This window comes from Macrobrachium nipponense, chromosome 18 (assembly GCF_015104395.2).
Source record: "Macrobrachium nipponense isolate FS-2020 chromosome 18, ASM1510439v2, whole genome shotgun sequence".
NCBI lineage: Eukaryota > Metazoa > Arthropoda > Malacostraca > Decapoda > Palaemonidae > Macrobrachium > Macrobrachium nipponense.
This window is the reverse complement of record NC_087211.1, coordinates 36,623,501-36,643,135: the sequence shown is the minus strand read 5'-3', so window position 1 is coordinate 36,643,135 and position 19,635 is coordinate 36,623,501. Positions and strand designations below refer to the sequence as shown.

The 19,635-nt window shown below is 47.1% G+C and overlaps 2 protein-coding genes across 3 annotated transcripts in view; one reads left to right on the top strand and one right to left on the bottom strand.

The window, feature by feature from the left end:
* The window catches only part of LOC135196977 (leucine-rich repeat-containing protein 28-like), a 138,563-nt gene extending 136,870 nt beyond the window's left edge, over positions 1–1,693 (bottom strand). The window contains exon 1 of one of the 2 annotated variants that reach the window (XM_064223853.1): positions 1,462–1,693. The gene's annotated coding sequence lies outside the window, so the exon portion shown is untranslated. Of the gene's footprint in view, positions 1–1,310; positions 1,335–1,461 lie in introns of those variants that run through there. The other variant, XM_064223854.1, reaches the window with a different exon arrangement.
* The window catches only part of LOC135196551 (uncharacterized), a 233,842-nt gene that overhangs the window by 136,437 nt on the left and 77,770 nt on the right, over positions 1–19,635 (top strand). The window lies entirely within an intron of this gene.

Below are 19,635 nucleotides of genomic sequence, written 5' to 3'. Positions count from 1 at the left end.
GCAGAATTACAGTCTAAATAACTGTAAAATAGTGAATATTGTATTTTGTCTTGTAACTGCAGCATTCCGTATATGGTGTGACTGACTGAAACTGTCACTGCAGCACTGTGGAATTCTGAATACTATAGAAGAAAGTGGTTAAAAGGAGCACTGCACTGAGCAGGATGTTGATAATACCAAATGAAGTCTAAAATTTTGTTTAAAACAGGTCATGTTACATGGGTTTTCCACACAAGGAGTTAAGTGATCAGTTAGAATGGAACCCATCCTCTATTAAAGGTGAAACATTTGTCTTTTCTGCTTGTGAAATACTGGAGGGTTGTTGTGCCATCAAATAATCGTATTGTATGATGTATATATAACCTGCAATAAAACAAGTATGCCTATTTTTCTTCATTTACAAACTGTGAAAGTGACAGTTTTGGTGGGAAGCAGCATGGAAAGCATCCTTTTGACATAAGCTAGGCTATATACCTAAGTAGCTACCTATACCTACATTCTCTCAAGTTCAAAGGTTGCTTCAGTTCACCCTTGAAGTCTTATGTAAAAGACAATGTAGCAAACTGGCTTGATGAAGAAGTCAGTTACCAGAACTGAAACAAGAGGAAGTGTGTGCCTTCTTGTTTTTATTTTTCATCCTCATGGGGTTAGTACTCAACACGGCACCCATTTTGCATATAGCTACCTAGTTTCTAGTAGCCTATAGCTACAGGCAATCAGTGAACCACAGGGAGTAGTAAGTTTTACCATTGTAGCAGTTTCTGGTAGGCCTCAGCACCCTGGGTAAGATTAGACTTAGGCTGCATCCAAGTAACTGGCCTTGTGGCATCTCTGGCCTTAATTTGTGGTTCATACCTAGGTACTAGTACATAGGTACCTAGCCTAGCTACTAGGCTAGCTATCTCACCATTCATGTAGGCTAACTTGCTTTTCGGGGGAGGTGCATGTTTCAGGGGCCAGGTTAGAATACTGCGTTCGAGGTTTGATTACGTCACGTTAAGTCTTAGTTAGGTCGTATTCCCTTTGAAATGCCTGAGAGTTAATGCAGAGTGAGGGGTCAGGGCTACTGTAGGTCTACCTATACCTAGGTAGCTACTTGGTAGTAGGGTAAAAAATCACGGTAGTGGGCATTTCTCAAGAGTGAATATAGGCTAGTAGGTAGGTACTACCTATGACCTAACCAGACTTACGGTAAAATGGTCAGTCTCAAGAGAGAAAGGTCAGACTAAGCACGGAATCAAAGTACTGGCCTAGGTACTACCTAGTAGCTAGTAATCACAGTTAACTACCTAGTAGGCTACCTAGGCTACATAGCAGTTTATGCCTGGTAACCTGCTTCTTAAAACTAACTTCACAGTTCAGACATCAAACCGTAGTAATCTCAGACCTAGCTTATATAGAAGAATAACTAGCTTATATAGAAGAATAACTAGCATATGGTTAAAATCGACAACTGCTTACTTAATTAACACTGTTTCTCTACGTCTCACTTTCGCCTCTCTTGTCCTGGTGGGCCCACTGAAATCAGCTGTTTGCAGTTCGGATATTTAGGCCTGGGCTGGGTACGTTATGCATTGCATATTTAGACACCCCGATTTCTTCAAATTTTGCCAATTGGTATGGGGAATGTTTTCCAGCTTGACCAGAGATACTACTAATAAGCATGTCTTTAAGAAAAGGAAGATTTGACAATTTATCTGTTATATAATGCATTTGATAGCGAAGACAAACGGGGAAGTTCGAGGAAATATATATAGTATCCAAACAATTAATATTATAGTACATTTTTGTAAAAAGTATTATTGCTATAGTAAAAATTGAATGCATGGCATATACAAAGAATTCTAGTACTACTCTGATACAGATTCAAAGAAATACAAAATAAGCGAAAACAGATTATTGGGCTGTGACAGAAAAGTAAGAGGTGGCGTTGTAAAGATTAAAATAACTAATTACTGTTGAAAAGTTGCTTATGATGTTGCCTATTTGTATGTTTTCTCCACAAAAAATTATCCCCCAAAATCTTTTCGCATTGCTGAGTGTTAATAATTTAATTCCACTATCTACAGTTGTCAAATAGAAAACAAATAACCGAACCCCGAAGAGTAGCAAACACGACTTCGGTGTTCTGTTGTATTACATTCATAACAATATTTTATTACATTAATGACGATAATCTATCATAGTCAGGTAGTGTCAGATTTTGAAATTACTGTTACAGGGCGGATAAAAGCACCAAATTTGTAAAGATGATCCCTCAAGAACTACTTATTGATATTAGAGTTGGAGCCCTCTTGAATTTTTATTTTTTTTATTTTTATGGTATAAATGCTGAATTTAACTATTTATTATTCATAATAAAATAAAACTATATTCATCTACCTAAGGGAGCATTAGCCTTGCGAAAGTGGTTAAGTGTTTTGAATTGATTGATTGTTAGGCAACTGAAAACATATGAACCCAATTTTAATTATCATGATCAACATTTATGTATTTGAAATATGGAGGCAATCTCTGGGAATGATGTCGGACATCGGACGGGCATCAATACAATGTTTCTGTTGAACAATGTTGTGCAGAGAGGGAATTCAGCACCAAATTCAATAGTTCAGTGTAAATGTTTGTCCCGTAAATATGCCTAATTTTCTAAATTAAATCAGGGCAACGTCCAGAGATATAAGTTGACGATATTCCCAGTGACTGTGGAGATGGTTGAAGTCCTTGCCCAACGTTGTCAAAGATGAGTTTGAGAAACGCTCTCACTGGGTGCTTTCCAAGACCCCAAATAAATTTTCGGTAATTCCATATGACCAGGGTCATTAGCAGGAGAACAGGATAGTGAAAGGCTCAGAGGGTGCTGTGGGGCTTAGAGAGTCTTGTTGCCTTTCGACGATGGATGCTCTCAGGACAAGAGATGGCACGGCTTCTTAAGCAGTTTGAAGGAGAATACTGTAAGGATGACAGTTCCACCAAAATGTCCATCCTCCCAATGTATATACCTCTCTTTTACATATACCAAAATGTAGAGCAGTTTGCGGCCTTTAATCCAATATATATGTATCATAAATTTACAGCACCTTAGTTTAGGTCTCTGATGCTCCTATCTGCGGTCGACGAAAATACCATTAGCGGACTCAAAACGGCACATCCCCTACAGGAGTGTTTTGGCCTTTTGTCTTACGATTTGGCCCGCCTTTAACAACCTCCGTCGACTGTAGCACGAGATGGGGAACTCGAGTTAAGAATGGAAGCTTACCAGTGCCCTCCGCGTAGTTCCTCGATGCCCCGATCCATGCCTTTGTGAGCCACCGCCGCACCACCTGAGCCGCACTCCGTCAAACTGCCGCCCTTCTCCCAGCAGAACGTTGCAGCCTGGATCCAACGAGCAGATATCCAGTTTCGGCTCCGCAGGATCACTACAAAGGGCACCAAGTCAGACCTGGTCGCCTCAGCTCTCCCGGAGGACATATTCAACCATCTCACCCCATGGATGTCCACCCTGTCCGGAGAGATCCCCTACAACGACCTCAAGATGCAGCTGATCCGGATCCTCTCCCTCCTGCTTCCCGAAAGAGCCACCCAAATTTTCGTCCTGGGAGGCTAGCCCGGCACAAGCTACAGGCCCTGGTATTGCTGCCAGAGAGAGACTCCCAGGGGGGCAGGAAGGAGGTAAGCATCCTGAGGCAGCTCTTCCTCCGCTAACACGCCCCTCAAGTACACTGCCAGATCGAGGACGCCGACAACATGGAGATGGAGAGCCCGGTAGAACAAGCGCACAAGCTCTACAACGCCACCCGTGCTGGGAAACTCACCCCTCCCTGCCGTCGGCCAACAGCCTGCAGCAGGAAGACCCCGAAGAAGTGGAGATTGACGCAGCCCTCTAGAGGAGGGTACCCCCACAGCCCCGCCAGAACGTCAGCTGGTGTATCTACCACCAGAGATACAGGAAAAAAGCAAGGAAGTACGTGCGCCCCTGCTCCTTCATGCCTTCAAAAAGCCAGGTAGGCGGCACCCAAAACCACCCTCCTTGGTAGCGACAATAGCCAGATCCCACCGCAGAGGGTTCTACATCAAAGACAAGATCTCTGGTCACAGGATGCTGGTCGATACCAGGGCCATGCAGTTGGTATTCCCACTATCAGCAGAGGACCGGAACCGCGCCCCTGACACCCCAGTTGCCCTTATAGCCACCAACGGGACCCCCATTTGTTCCTATGGCACCAAGACCCAGACCATCGCATTCCTTGGTTGGACCTACACCTGGCCTTTCTTCATCGCAGATGTCAGAGCCCCCCTCCTCGGAACAGACTTCCTGGCCCACCACAGGCTCCTAGTGGACGTAGCCTGCCAACGCCTCCTGGACATGAGAACCTGCCTCTCTCGCCCTCTCACCATGGGCTCCAGGGCTCCCACCATTTGCTCCGTCCTCCCCCACAAGTACAGTTCCTTTCTACAGGAGTTCCCGGACGTCTCCCGACCTGAGCTCCGCCAGACGGCATGGGTCGCGCCCAAGCATGGTGTGTACCACCACATCAAAACCAAGGCCCCCCCGATTCACACAAAGTTCTGCTACCTCCTGCAGAAGCTCCTCCAGGAAGCCAAGAACACGTTCGTGGAGATGGAGCAGATGGGTATCTGCATGAAGGCTGCGAGCCCCTGGGCATCCCCCCTCCACATGGTGAGGAAGGCAGACGGCACATGGAGGCCCTGCAGGGACTACCGTCGCCTCAACCTCGTCACCACACATGACAGCTACCCCCGGCCGAACATGCAGGATCTCACCGGTCCCCTCCACGGGGCGAAGATATTTTCAAAGGTGTACCTCCTAAAGTCGTATTTCCAAGTTCCTGTCCTTCCCGAAGACGGCAATCATCATGCCCTTTGGGTCATTCGTCTTCACCTTCTCCACCTTTGGCCTGCGGAACGCTAGAGCTACCTTCCAGTGCCTAATGGAAAGCATCCTCAGCAAATTACCCTTCTGCATCTGCTATGTAGATGACATCCTTATATTTTCCAGATTGCCAGAGGAACACCTGAACCACGTTCAGGCCATCCTCAAGCGCCTGCATGAGAAGGGATCATCATCCGGTTCAATAAGTGTACCCTCGATGCGGAGAAAGTGGATTTCCTGGGCCATGAAATCACCCCAGCAGGAGTACACCCCATGACATCGAAGGTAGCCACAGTGGAGAAGTTTCCGACACCGACAACGGTCAAGGCCCTCCAAGAGTTCAAAGGATGGTGAACTACTACAGGAGATTCACACCAGACGTCACCCGCTGACCGAGGTCCTGAAGACAAGCCAAAGAGGCTGATATGGGAGGAGGCCCAGCAGCGTGCCTTCAATCACACCAAGTCTTCCCTCAGCAGAGCTACAACCTTGGCTCACTAGGATCCCAACACATCCCTGACTCTCACAGCCGATGCCAGTAACATCGCCTGTGGCGCCATCCTGGAACAGCTAACTAACGGAGTCCCAACACCGCTGGCCTACTTCAGCAGGAAGCTGAAACCAGTCGAAACCCTCTACCACCTTTGACTGCAGCTCCTCGCTGTCTACCAAGCCGTCCACCACTTCAAGTACCTCCTGGAAGGTGTCCCGTTCACCATAAGGACCACCAGCCCCTGGTCCACGCCTTTGTCAAGGTGGGAGATGCTTGGTCTGCAAGACAGCAGCGACACCTCGCGGCTGTATCCAAGTTCAGGTGCTCCATCGAGTACGTCCCCAGCAGGAGGAACTCTGTAGCCGACGCCCTCTCAAAAATCGATCTAAATTCCCTGCATCTCGGTGTGAACTACGAGGACCTAGCATGGGAGCAAACCTCCGACCCCGAAGTACCAGCCTACTGCACCGCCATCACCTCCCTCTAATGGGAAGACATCCCCTTCGATCCTTCCAAATCTACGCTCCTCTGCGACGCCAGCGCCGGCTGCCTGCGCCCCTTGGTCCCAGCCTCCTAGCGGAAGCTGGTATTCAACATGATACAGCCTCTTGCATCTGTCGCCCTGCACAACAACCAGGCTTCCGATGGAGAAGTTCGTGTGGCACATCATCAAGAAGGACTCCCAGGAGTGGGTTAAGAACTGTATCACATGCCAGAGCAGCAAGACAGGGATACACATAGGCGTCGTCGGCCTGCTTCCCCCCATCCGACGGCGCCAGATACCTCCTGACAGTGGTCGACCGGTTCACCAGGTGGCCAGAGGCCACCCCGATGTCAGGAGCCACTGCTGATGCCTGCGCCGAAGCCCTCCTCTCCAGCTGGATCACACGTTTCGGAGTGCCAGACGATGTCATGACAGAACAAGGAACCGCCTTCACCTTGAAACTCTGGACCGCCCTGGCACACCTGATGGGGGCGAAGCACCGCACCACCACAGCCTACAACCCCGCAGTAAACGGCATGGTGGAAAGGACTCACAGCTCCCTCAAGGCCTCCCTGATGGCACGCTGCACAGGCCCCAACTGGAAGGCACAACTACCCTGGGTCCTCCTCGACTTCCATACTGCCCCAAGAGCCAACGGCTACCTATCACCCACAGAGAAGGTCTACGGGGAAACCTTGACACTGCCAGGAGAATTCTTCCCAGTCGACAGCCACGACGAGGACATCCCCCTGTCAAGACTCCATGCAGCAGCCCGGAAATTCATTCCCCGCCACGAGACCTTCTCTGACACAATGAAGCAGTTCTGACCGAAAGCCTTGGATTCCTGCATACACGTCTTCATCAGGAACGATGCCACCCGCCCTCCCCTAACGAGACCCTATCAAGGACTGCATCAAGTTGTCTGCCGAGCGGAGGTGTTCCTCATCGCAAACAATGGCCGTTAGCACTGGGTCTCCATCGACCGGCTAAAACCCGCCTCCATTCCTGATGAAGATGACACCGCAGAAGTACCTCACAGGCCTTCCCCTCAGAATGATGCACCGTCAGGACCTACTAGCGCCCCCAGACGTCACTGAGGCTCCCCAAGGACAGCAGTCAAACCGCCCAGGTCTACCAACAGGGGCGGCATCCTGCTGTCCGACTCGTCTGAAGACGAGGAGCCAGAGGACATGCCTCGACAGTTGGAGTCACGAACCCATGGACTCCTCCACCCTCCAGCAAGATACCGTTGACCAATCATCCAATGATTTTTACCATAATCAATTTCTTGGTGGGGGGGAGTATCTGTAAGGACGACAGTTCCACCGAAATGTCCGTCCTCCCAATGTATATACCTCTTTTTTACATATACCAAAATGTAGAGTAGTTTGCGGCCTTTCCGCCAATGTATGTATCATAAATTTACACATCCTGTATGCTTATATGTTTATTTGTAGGTGCAAGAAAGCACAATCACAGCAGGGGTCCGATCCCTTTTTTGGTATGTATGTGTGATGGACAGTACAATTCTGTCCACACAGCCTCCTTATATGTCCTTTTCTGACCAATAAATCGGAAAGCATTTCTCCTTGTCTCAGTCCAGACCTCACAATACCTTGAAAATGTTGACTTGGGGAACCTGAAAAACAACAGGCATCACGAGCAGGGTCTCTCATGACAGAAAACCTTCCAGACACAGGTTTTCAGCCTCTCTAATACCATATAACGAATGGGTAATCCTTTCTTAGACGACTTCCAAGATCTTGTAGCAGTCGAAACTGGGCAGATGAATCAGTGGTGGCAGCTCTGCACACACTGGAGCATACAGGCAAGAATCAGTACAAGGAATATGTCAAGAATGTACTTGATGCATATACCCACTCTATTCATGACCCAATTAAGATCAATCCCCTAGCACTATTCAGGTAACCTAAGAGCAGGGTGACAAAGCAAGGGAAGATCAAAGTGGCACTCTTTGGCTAGCTGTATATATCCATGCAGAACAGAGATTTTGATTTGGGTGAATTCTTTGCATATGAAGTACACTCCTTCTCTTTCAGACTTCGGCAAACTTTGCTTGACCACCATTATCCCTACATTGAGGAGTCGGTTGCCTGATGCGCCTTCTTCACTGCCTTCTATCAAAGGCATCATCCTCTGCCAAACCCTCTTCTCTCCATATCCTCCTCCACTTTATCTCGACATCTAATTCCCTGTCTCCCTCTCGATCTTCTTCCTATAACAGGTTCCTCCCAAGCGCTCTTCATGTCATGGGCGGATTTTTCCCATACCATGACATTAAGATATAAGAATAATAATACTAGGTACTACTATACATATGCACTGTTGTCAGTCTTCTTGCCTGGAGACAGGGGTCAGAGAATGGTACTTTGTCATAGTTGACACAGTGGGTATGAAGACTGACGTTTACGCTGCCTGGAACTTAGGGTAGGCCTGTCCTACTTGCTATTGCATGATATTCCTTGTGTGTATGGGTTTTATTACTGATGAGGCCAGGTGATGTCTTCCCACTGGGAGCCTATACCTGAAAAGACTGCCAACCTTCAACCTCCAAACTGACCATCGCCCATTGGTGCCCATCATCAACAGCTACACATTGGACATGGTTGAAAACCCACGGCTCCAGCGAATGAAGGAGTGCATGTTGCAATACCAATTTACTGCAGTGTGGTGCGCCGGCAAGTCTCTATGCATCCCAGATGCACTTTCTCATGCACCAGTCAGCTACCCCACCTCTGAGAATATGACTGGCTGTGCTGAGGTAACGGCACACATCAGGTTCGTCATCAACGCTACAACAGCTTTCTAGGACAAGGATGCCCCAACCATTGATGCCGACCGAACTCTACAGGACATGTCGATAGCAGCACAGGCCGACCCCACCTATGTTCACCTTCACAATTGCATCAGTTCTGGGTTTCCCACGAAACGGTACAACCTACATGCATCCTTATCACTGTACTGGAAGCTGCGAGAAGCCCTCTCTACTGATGGCAATCGCGTGCTCTATGGGACAAGAATACTAGTTTCTGCAGCTCTACGTTGCCACACACTCGCCAGACTCCATGATAGTCACCGTGGTATCGAGGCTACCAAACGTCGGGCCCGACAAACCATCTTCTGTCCTGGGATAGACTCGGACATTGCCAACACCATCGTTGCCTGCGAGCTGTGCCAAGTCCTGCTTCCCAGCCAACAACAGGAGCCCCTCCACAACGACGACCATCCATCCAGGCCCTTTGAGTCGGTATTGGCGGACTTCTTCCAGGTAGCTGGGAAGTCCTTTCTTGTAGTCGCCAACTGCCTCTCCGGCTGGCCTGTAGTTGTCCCTTGCAAGGGCAAAACTACTGCCTTCTCGACCATGCTGCTACTTCAGAGAGGTGGGTGTTCCCTTACACCTGCGCACCGATGGAGGACCTCAGTTTACCAGCAAAGAATTTGCCAACTTCACAGAACGTTGGGGTGTACACCACATCACCTCGTCGCCACATTACCCACAGTCTAATGGACATGCTGAGGCCGCTGTCAAGGCTGTCAAGCACTTGATCCTCAAAACGGCCCCCACAGGAAACATTTACTGCGAGGATTTCGATCGTGGTCTCCTTGAGTTAAGGGGGCCGGCCAGCTAATGCCATTTTTTAAGGACAGGACTTTGATATTCATACCACTTAATAAGGTGACTTGGGACATCTCCAAACCACATATGATTTTTGCCTCTGACCTTCGGTTTTGTGACGCCAGGGCGATTTATCCCGAAAATAACCATTTTTCAAATTCTATCTCCTCCCTTGATATTTAATATTAAGACCTAGGATTACTATCATATATAGACCTGATGTAGACCTCCAATCGAATGGGAGTTTTTTTCTAAAAGTCATTTTTTTGCTAGATATGAATTTTTCAATATGGTGAAAAAATAAACCCTATAAATCAGGATAAAAAAAATTATAAAAAAAGACGAAACAAAAATTGGAAAAAAGGGCTCTATTTGATTGTTCTATAATGTCTTTCTGAGTTATATACCAAATTCAAATGTTATAGCTTTAAAACTAAGTGAGAAGGTAGATTTTGAAGGTCAATAAGTATAGTTTTGAGATACGGGCGTTCAAAGTTTTCCTTCGTATTTCTATAAAGACAATGTTAATAAATAATGATTATTATGGATGTATATTTCTTTTTTGTGTATTGATAAACCAAAACTATTTTATTTATCATAATTTAATCATAAATGATGATCCCTTTGCTCATATACCGTAGCCTGGGGTATATGAGGCAAGATGGGGCACTCCTTCCTATGCAACTCTCTCTCTCCCCTTCACTAACTCGGCTTATTACAGCGAATTTTCTTCTTCTGTATGTTAGCGAGATGTTTTCCTTGTATTTTCCTCTTTGGCATGATGAAATTCTCGCCAAAACAAAGATAAACGTAAACGCAAGAGTGTCAGAGGTGAAACTCGCAGGTGTACTCACTTTTTACAAAGACAATTTAATAAATCATGATTATTATGAATTTCATATTCCATTTTGGGTATTAAAAAACCAAAGCTATTTTATTTATCATAAATGAAGATCCCTTTGCTCAAGGATCGTAGCCTTGGGCACAACTACGCATATATTATGATATTCTGTAATAATAATAATAATTTTTCTTCGTCTGTATGTTAGCGAGATGTTTTCCTTGTCTTTTCCTCATTGGCACGATGAAATTCTTGCCGAAACATACATAAACATATGTAAAAGCAAGCGAATGTCAGAGGTGAAATCGAACGTGTAGACTACTTGAAGTTTGTGCTCGCACTGATGGTTGGACTTGGTTGGTAGCTGACTGAAGTCTCTCTTCTTGACTCGGGGAATGTCAACAGATGCCATTTCTCCCAATTTCTTTGACAATAATTATCAAAATTTACGATAATAGAAGAAATATTGCATCTTCTTGTACGGATTAATGTTTTAGGCATATTGAGTTACGTTAACTAATTACCCTGTAACTACGAAAGTAAGAGGAATTTTGACGAAATATTTCGTATATGTATTATCAATTGCCATATGAATCTCCGGGAATTTTTTCATGACTTTGCATTTTTCGCCCTGTACCACCATTTGTAAGGGTTCCAGCCGGCCCCTTAAGAAACACACCCAACCAGTCTGGTCGCTCTCCTGCCCAGGTGCCGTATGGTCACCCTCTCCGTACATGTGTGCCTGCCCATCCTCAGTCATTAACAGAAGATTGGCAGGAAAAGGCCCATGACTGTGACCGCCGAGCCGCTGCCAGAGCTGCTCAGGTGCAGCGCAACTATGACGCCCACGCCCGCTCCCTGCCCAGGCTTAATGTGGGCCAACATGCCCGCCTCCAGGACCCAATATCCCACCGATGGGACATAGTTGGGATTGTCATGGGTGGTGCACGATCACACGAGTACGAGATCTGCCTCCCAAGTGGTCGAGTGCTACGCTTCCTATATCCACTGCCCAGCCCCAATCAAGTTCCCAACTCTGATCTCCCTGTGGTCCTTAGCCCAGACATGGAAAAGTCATCAATTCCCTCCAAACCCCCTCGCAGGTCTCCAAGATTGAACAGGCCTACATAATGTACAAAGCCCATGCGCCCCGTATGCAACTTGCTTCGTACATGCGTACATGATAAATTTACAGCATGTAATTTGTTTAGTACATTCAAAATACCTCTTTGAACGCAGAAGGGGGAAGGGAGGTGTGGAATAATGTATATTTTACTATCCAATTGCTGTAATATGCATTTCCATGTATTTAATAAAATTGCCTATTGTGAATGCATCAGCATGTGTCACCCTGTATGCACCCTGCTCATGCGCATGATTATTCTTCTTGCTGCTCTTGGTGCGAACTGCACGCCCTGCAGAGCCTCTGTACATATTTACCTTTTGCTGCTTGGAATAAAGAAATCTACGACTCGGGATATCATTCCTCCCATCCTGCAATCTTCCATCTTCTAATATAAGACATCACCACCTATCACCACATTCTTCAAACAAGAACAGGCTGAGGGAATTTCTAAGGAGAAAGTCATAAAAGATGACTGTCAATTATTCTCACGACTGTTCATCTCAAGCCAGAACAGACAGTGTAACTTGCAAGAATTCTTCAAGCACGAGAATCAGTCATACCCTGCATCTCTCAGTGACAACTGCAAGCTTCATATGTGTCAGAAGTTACAGCTGGTTGAAATTCTTGAAGTGCAAGTGAATGTCCCAGTGGGAGAACCAAAGGGAGATACAATCATCATTGACGGCTCATCACTTATCAATGCCTCACCTCCACGTACTTCAAAGACATTTCATGACTATGCCAAATAAGACATCATCCCAAAGGTGGAATCCATGGTGCTCGGTACAAGCAGGTGACATAGTCTTTGATGTATACAAGAAATCAAGTCTGAAATCAGAGACAAGGTAAAAAATGGGGAAAGGAGTTAGAAGAAGAGTGACAGGAACAAGCAAGACACCAGGAAACTGGGAAAGCATCCTTCGTGACCCCAGCAATAAGACTGAACTGTTTCACTTCCTGGCTGAAAAGATGTGTGAAGCAGAAACGACAAGCCCAGTCATCGTCACAAAAGGAGAGGATCCATTAGCAACACAGTGAAGTCTTTGGATGCTGTGTCCCCATGTTGTCCCGAAGAAGCTGACAGTCGAATATTTGTTCACGCTAGGGATGCAACGACTGATGGGAGCAAGTCTATAATCATCAAGGCTAATGACACAGATGTACTAGTCATAGCAATATCTGTACTGCCATCCTTCCAGAAATTAGGCCCATATGTGATGGATTCCAGTCCATGAGGTAGTTTCTGCAATTGCCCTTGAGAAAGCTAGAAGGATCCCCTACTTTCACGCATTCACTGGATGTGACATTGTGTCTGCCTTCCGTGGGAAAGCGAAGAAATCTGCATGGCAGACTTGGAATGTATTTGATGATATTACTGAAACATTCATCAATCTCAGTCAGCATCCAACATTGATTCGTGATCTTGACATGCAGAGGCTGGAAAGATTCGTTGTCCTCATGTATGACAGATCAAGTGCAGCCACTGGTGTGGACAAAGCAAGACTAGAGCTGTTTGCTCGCAAGCAGAGGCAAGTACAACTCAATTCCACCAACACAGGCAGCCCTCAGATAAAATGCAGTGTGCACCCTACCAGGCTGGGAACATCTTGGGCCAGGCAACCCACTGTAATCCACACATGAGCAGTCCAGCTGAATGGGGGTGGACAGAAAAGAGAAGCATGGCGGATCAGTGGACAACACTACCACCGATTGCAGCAAGCTGTCAAGAATTGACAAAGTGCTCCTGTAGAAGGTTTGCAAAGGAAGATGCAAGTGCTCTCAGGCAGAGCTTCCCTGCACATCACTCTGCAGCTGCATATGTGAACAGTAGCAGATCAAAAAACAGCAGCACAGTATGCATAACTTTGAAAATGTACTAGCCGGGACAAAACTTATGTAAAGAAAGACAAACATCTTGGTGGTCATCTTGAGAAATATGTCTCAGAGTGCTTTTTAAACAGGAAAATATAGTTCAGCGGGCTTCAAAACATAGGAATCACCTCACTTAGATCATGCAAATCAGACAACTACAAATATTTCTAAGAAAAACATCTACTTTGGGTGGTTATTTTGGTGGCCATCATGAAAATGGCTGCCATCTTGGATTTTCAATTGGCCAATTGGGCAGATTTGATTAGTATACCTTGGAGGACACTTGTGCCAAATTTGATGCTTGTATTGTGAGGTCTGAGCAATACGAGGAGAGCAAGCGAACTAACTTTATTCGGCAAATGAGACTATACAAAAGGCGGCGTGCAGACGGAAGTGTAGTGTCTGTCACGCACACACGAACAAACATAAACAAAAAGGGACAGACGAAAATACATAAATAATTTTACATAGAAAGAACGGGTTCCTGACATATGTACATCAAAAGAAAGGGCGTAAAATGCTTTACATTTTAGATCCTGGAAGAAAAGAGAGGACATATGGGTATAGAGATTTTTACCATGGAAGGGTGAACATTCGCCTGAATGTCGTCCTTACAAATACTATCCCCCAAGACAGTGATTATGTAGAATCATTGGATGATTAACGGAATCTTGCGGGGAGCTGAAGAAGTCCTCGGGTTTGTGATTCCCTCAGTTGAGGGGCGTCTTGCATGTCATCGTCGTCTTGAGGGCCAGAAAGCAGGATGCTGCCCCTGGTAGTGTGCCTGGGGGGTTCGACTACTTTCCTTGGGCAGTCTCAAAAACGTTTTGGGGCACTGTCAGGAACCAGCGGCATCGGGGTGTTGCGAGGGCCTTCCGCGGGGTCATCTCCGTCGGGGATGATGGCAGGCTTGAGGTGATCTATCGAGACCCAGTCCTTGCGGCCGCCGATTGACACGAGGAATGCTTTCTTCTCCCGACAGATGACTCGGTGCAGGCCCTGGTAGGGCCTCATCAAGGGCAGGCGGGAGGCATCGTTCCTTATGAAGACGAACCTGCAGGGTTCGCGGGTGGAACTGCTTCATCCTGTCGACGTCTGTCTCTCAGCAGGGAACGAACTTCTGGGCGGCTGCACTCAACCTAGCCACGGGAATATTAGGATCGTCGCTGTCAGCGGGGAAGAATTCACCTGGCACTGTCGGGGTCTACCTGTACACCTTCTCTGCTGGGGAAGGGTTGCTGTTGGCTCTTGGAGCGGTACGGAGACCAAGGAGGACCCAGGGAAACTGCCTTCCAAATCAGGGACCTGGCAGCGGGCCATCAATGAGGCCTTGAGGGAGCAATGGACCCTTTCCACCATGCTGTTGGCTGCAGGATTGTAGGACGCCGTGGTGTGGTACTTGGTCCTCATCAGGTGTGCCAGGAAAGACCAGAGCTCTGACGTGAAGGCGGGTCCTCGGTCCATCGTGACATCATTGGGCACTCCAAAACGGTTGATCCAGCTGGTCAGCAGGGCTTTGGCACAGGCGTCGGCAGTGGCTTCTGACATCGGGGTGACCTCGGGCCACATGGTAGACTGGCTGTCAGGAGCTATCTGGCACCGTCGGATGGAGGAAGAGGTCGGACAACGTCGACATGGATGTGTCCGAATCTTCGCCTGGGCTGGGGAAAAGAGCCTATCCCCAATTCAGTGTGCCTTCCCGTCTTGCTACTCTGGCACGCAATGCAGTTTCTGGCCCACTCCCAAGCGTTCTTCCTGATGCTGTGCCACACAAACTTCTCCGTTAGAAGCCTGGTTGTCGTGCGGGGCGATGGGTACTAGAGGCTGTGAATGACGTTGAACACTTGTTTCCTGCTGGAGGTGGGTATCAGGGGATGAGGGCGTCCTGTGCTGGTATCGCAGACGAGCGTTGTCCTGGAGGGGCCAAAGGGGATGTCCTCCCAGCGAAGGGTGGTGATGGCAGTCCGGTAGGCTGGTACTTCAGGGTTGGAGGCTTGTTCACGCACTAGGTCTCCGTAGTCGACGCCGAGGTGAAGGGAGTTGATCTTGACCCTCAGGAGGGCGTCGGTTTCGGGATTTCCTCCACTGGGGACGTATTCAATGGAGCACCCGAACTTGGAGACGGCCGCAAGGTGACGTTACTGCCTTGCAGACCAAGTGTCGCCCACCTTGACGAAGGCGTGGACCAGCGGCTGGTAGTCCATCTTTATAGTGAATGGCGATGCCTTCCAGGAGATATTTGAAGTTGCAGATGGCCTGATAGACGGCAAGGAGCTCGCAGTCGAATGTGCTGTAGCGAGTCTCGGCGGGTTTGAGCTTCTTGCTGAAAAAATCTAGCGGTGTGGGGACTCCATTGACCAGCTGTTCCAGGAAGGCGCCGCACGCGATGTTGCTGGCATTGGTGGTGAGCATCAGGGGTGTGTCGGGGTCCTGGTGAGCCAGGGTGGTGGCCTTGCTGAGGGAAGACTTGGTTCGGGTGAAGACGATCTGCTGGTCTTCTCCCCATGTCAGCTTTTTAGGTTTGCCCTTCAGAACCTCGGTCAAAGGGCACATGGTGCGGGCGATGTCAGGCATGAATCTTCGGTAATAATTCACCATCCCGATGAATTCTTGGAGGGCCTTGATGGTCGTCGGTGTCGGGAACTTCTCCACTGCGGCCACCTTTGACACCATGGGATGAACTCCTGCTGCTGTAATTTCGTGGCCAAAGAAATCCACCGTCTCAGCTCCAAAGGTGCATTTGTCAAAACAGACGACAAGTCCGTTCTCCTGTAGGCGCTTGAGGATGGCCCGGATGTGGCTCAGGCACTCCTCCGGCAATCTGAAAAAGATAAGAATATTGTCCATGTAGCAGACGCAGAAGGGTAAGTCACTGGGGATGCTGTCCATGAGGCGTTGAAAGGTGGCCCACCCCAGTGTTCCGCAGGCCGAAGGTGGAGAAGGCAAACACAAAGGATCCGAAGGGTGTGATGATCGCTGTCTTTGGAATGTCATTGGGATGGACAGGTACTTGAAAATACAACTTTAATAAGTCGATCTCGGAGAAGACCTTGATGCTGTGGAGGGGCCCGATGAGGTCCTACATGTTTGGCAGGGGGTAGCTGTCGGGCGTGGTGATGAGGTTCACTGCAGGGCCTCCACATACCATCTGCCTTCTTCACCATGTGGAAGAGTTAGCCTTCGTCCTTGGTGGTCCACCTCTGGCAGGAGGACCAGGTCCTGGAGCTTGTGCCAGGCCAGTCTGGGATCCAAGGTGGTCATGGGGTTGACCACGAGGTCGAAAATTTGGGCAACTCGCAGGGGAACTAGGACGGAGAAGGCCTTCATAGGGCAGCTCCCCGCTCTGGCTGCGCATCCATAGGACGAGGCGTTTGAAGGCAACTGCTGTGAGGACCCCGGTGATGAGGTCTGCCTTGGCGCTGTTCCGGGTGATGCCATGTTGCGACGTCCTCACTACAGAAGGGCTGCAGCTTGACATGGTGGTGGGTCTCTGACAATAAGGGGTCCGGGCTATGGGTACAGGCGTCGAGGAGGATTTGAGTGCAAAGAAGGATCATCTCATGGATCGGGGTCGAGGCAGACACGGAGGAATCGGGTGAATGCGCTGAACTCTCCATCATATTGTTAGACTCACGCTTATGGTCAATGAGAAGTCGTGAATGGCGGGCCAAACCATAAGACTGAACGCCAAAACACATCTGGGAAGAAATGCTGTTGTGAGTCCGCTAATGGCGTCGAGGAGTACCAGAGAACCTAGACTAGGCGTCATATGGGTCCGTTAAAGGTTCTCTGAAGGTGAGCGGCAGTAATTAGTCCCTTAATGACAAAGCCAAAATCGCTTGGGTCACCTACTCCTTGGTCACCAATTGTGAGGTCTGGGCAATACGAAGAGAGCGAGTTAACTAACTTTATTCAGTGTTGTTGTTGTTGTTTGAGATTAAGCTGGCCTTGTGCCAGTACGGGCTCTTGCTCCTAGAGCAGCCCGTAGGTCATATTGGTTGGGAGTGTGAGATGTTTAGGATATGAAACTTTATCGGTGATACATGAACATGACTTGGTGAAGGTGATATTGATATTGAATGAAGGATTTTCTTGGGCAAGGTTGAAACCCTTTAAACCCTAAGGTACCCTTCAGTCGGAGGGAAAGCTCGATAGTAGTGAGTGTTGGCTAGTAGGAGAGGCCAACAGATTGGAAGAATGAAAGACTCAAGTTGTAGGCACAGTTAGCTAGTAAAATTGCTCGTGAGATTCTGAGGCATATTCTTTTTCAGGTCCGATTTCTTTTGTGTAGTGTGTGTTGTCTGCTGAGTGTGCTGGAGGGATAGTGATGTGCATGAGGGGAGGGGTGATGAAGGAAGCTAGAGATGGACAGGGATGCTAGTTGATGAAAGACTTCTCAGGGGAGAAATTGCATTTAATTTATCTTGCTAGTGGGAGGTTTGTTGTTTGTCTTATCTGTCTGTTTCTAGTTTGGTGGATGTTTGCAATTGCCCATATACTTGTCAGGAGTTTGATGTTTTCCTTTGCCTTGCCTTTCGTGATGGCTTGTATTGCTCCTTTCGAGTCAGTGTGGATAGTTGTTTCCCAGTTTGTGTTGTGAGTCTTTTAGCGCTATTTATTCGGCAAATGAGGCTGTACCTAAGGTGGCGTGCAGACGGAAGTGTAATGTCCGTCACACACGCACGAACAAACATAAACAAAAAGGGACAGAGCCCCCACTGTGAATGTTTCTTCACAGACGAAAATACATGAATGATTTTACATAGAGGGAACGGATTCCCGACACATGTACATGCATTTTAGTTCCTGGAAGAAAAGAGGGGGCGTATGGGTATAGAGATTTTAACAATGGAAGGGTGAACATTCGCCTGAATGTCGTCCTTACAGTATCATCATTTGCACGATTTTTTTGTTATCTGCCCCACTACAAGCAGCAGATAGTGGTCAACTGTGTCAAATGCTGCACTTAAGCCTAGCACAACCAGGATGTCACATTTTCTACTTGTCATCATTTTTGTCGTATCTTTTGTAATTGTGCACAATGTAGTTTCTGTTGAGTGGTTTTTTTTTCTGTAAGCTTGATAATCATCTGTTATAATGATGAGTTGTATGTCAAGTGTTTCCACGTTTGTTCGTAAATTACCGTTTCTTTATATGAGTTTTGATAGGTACGATAGGTTCGATATTGGCCCATAAAAGCTAAGATTTTCGTTATCACCTTTTCCTTTGTAAGCCTGCTTATACAAACAAGCTTTTCACTGTTTGTGACGGATGCCTGTGCTAAACTCACTGGAACAATATCAAAATATAGCTCCCGCAACTCATTAGAGTTTTTTGCCTATTTTAAGTCACTCATGGAAAACGGGTCATTTTCACAGTAGGTGTTTTTTTTACTTTTCCCAGTCATTTCAGTCATTAATGTTCTGTTCTTCAAACTTACTGAATCTGCTATTACTGTTAGGCAGAAGTATGTAAGATTAGTTATGTAGGAAATATATTAGCTAGTAGAGTTTTTGGTAGATGAAGGCGAAAGAGAAGTAGAAGAGAAACGCAAACCAGGATGTTTGCGTTATGACACTCGTAAAACACAGAAAGGAACATAACAAAAATCGATGATGCAAGCTGTTAGACGTGAACTTTGACCGAGAGCAACGAATAACAAGTGGGTGGAACAGACTGCCCACAGTACGCCCTGATTTGTTAGATGTCGTCGCCGGAAGTAGTAGGCGTGAAAGATTACCCAATTATGAAGAATTAGGGTGATCTCCAGAAGAAGAAAGGGTGGAGCCAGAAATCAGAACTGGGTCCAGAGTTCAGTTAACGAAAGAAAGGTTCAGTTAACTACTCACTTCTGGACGCATAACTTGTGTCGGTTTATACTCCGTTTACCCTGTGTCATGTGTGTGTGATAGGAAGGTGAAATTGTGTGTTACAATAATAGGAACTAAAACGTGGTGTTTAACTTGCCCAGAATCCTAAAGGAAACTGAACTCACATATTTTTTCTATATAACCAGCCTCCTGAGATCAAATGAGAAGTCCAGAACAACAGAGAAGTATTCGAAATATGTAACCATAAGTTCCTAAGAGAGATAGAAACTCAACGCAGTATAGATAAAGGGTACCCCCATATGAATAACACATATAACAAATACAAACCAAAACTAAAGAGAGAAGAAGACTTCACAACATTACTCATTTTGATCACTGGGAGATCAGAGGGGACCTTATTTTCTAAACTATGACAGATTCGTTAAATTTTTTCTTCAAAGTAGTTTACCAAGTTATCAGC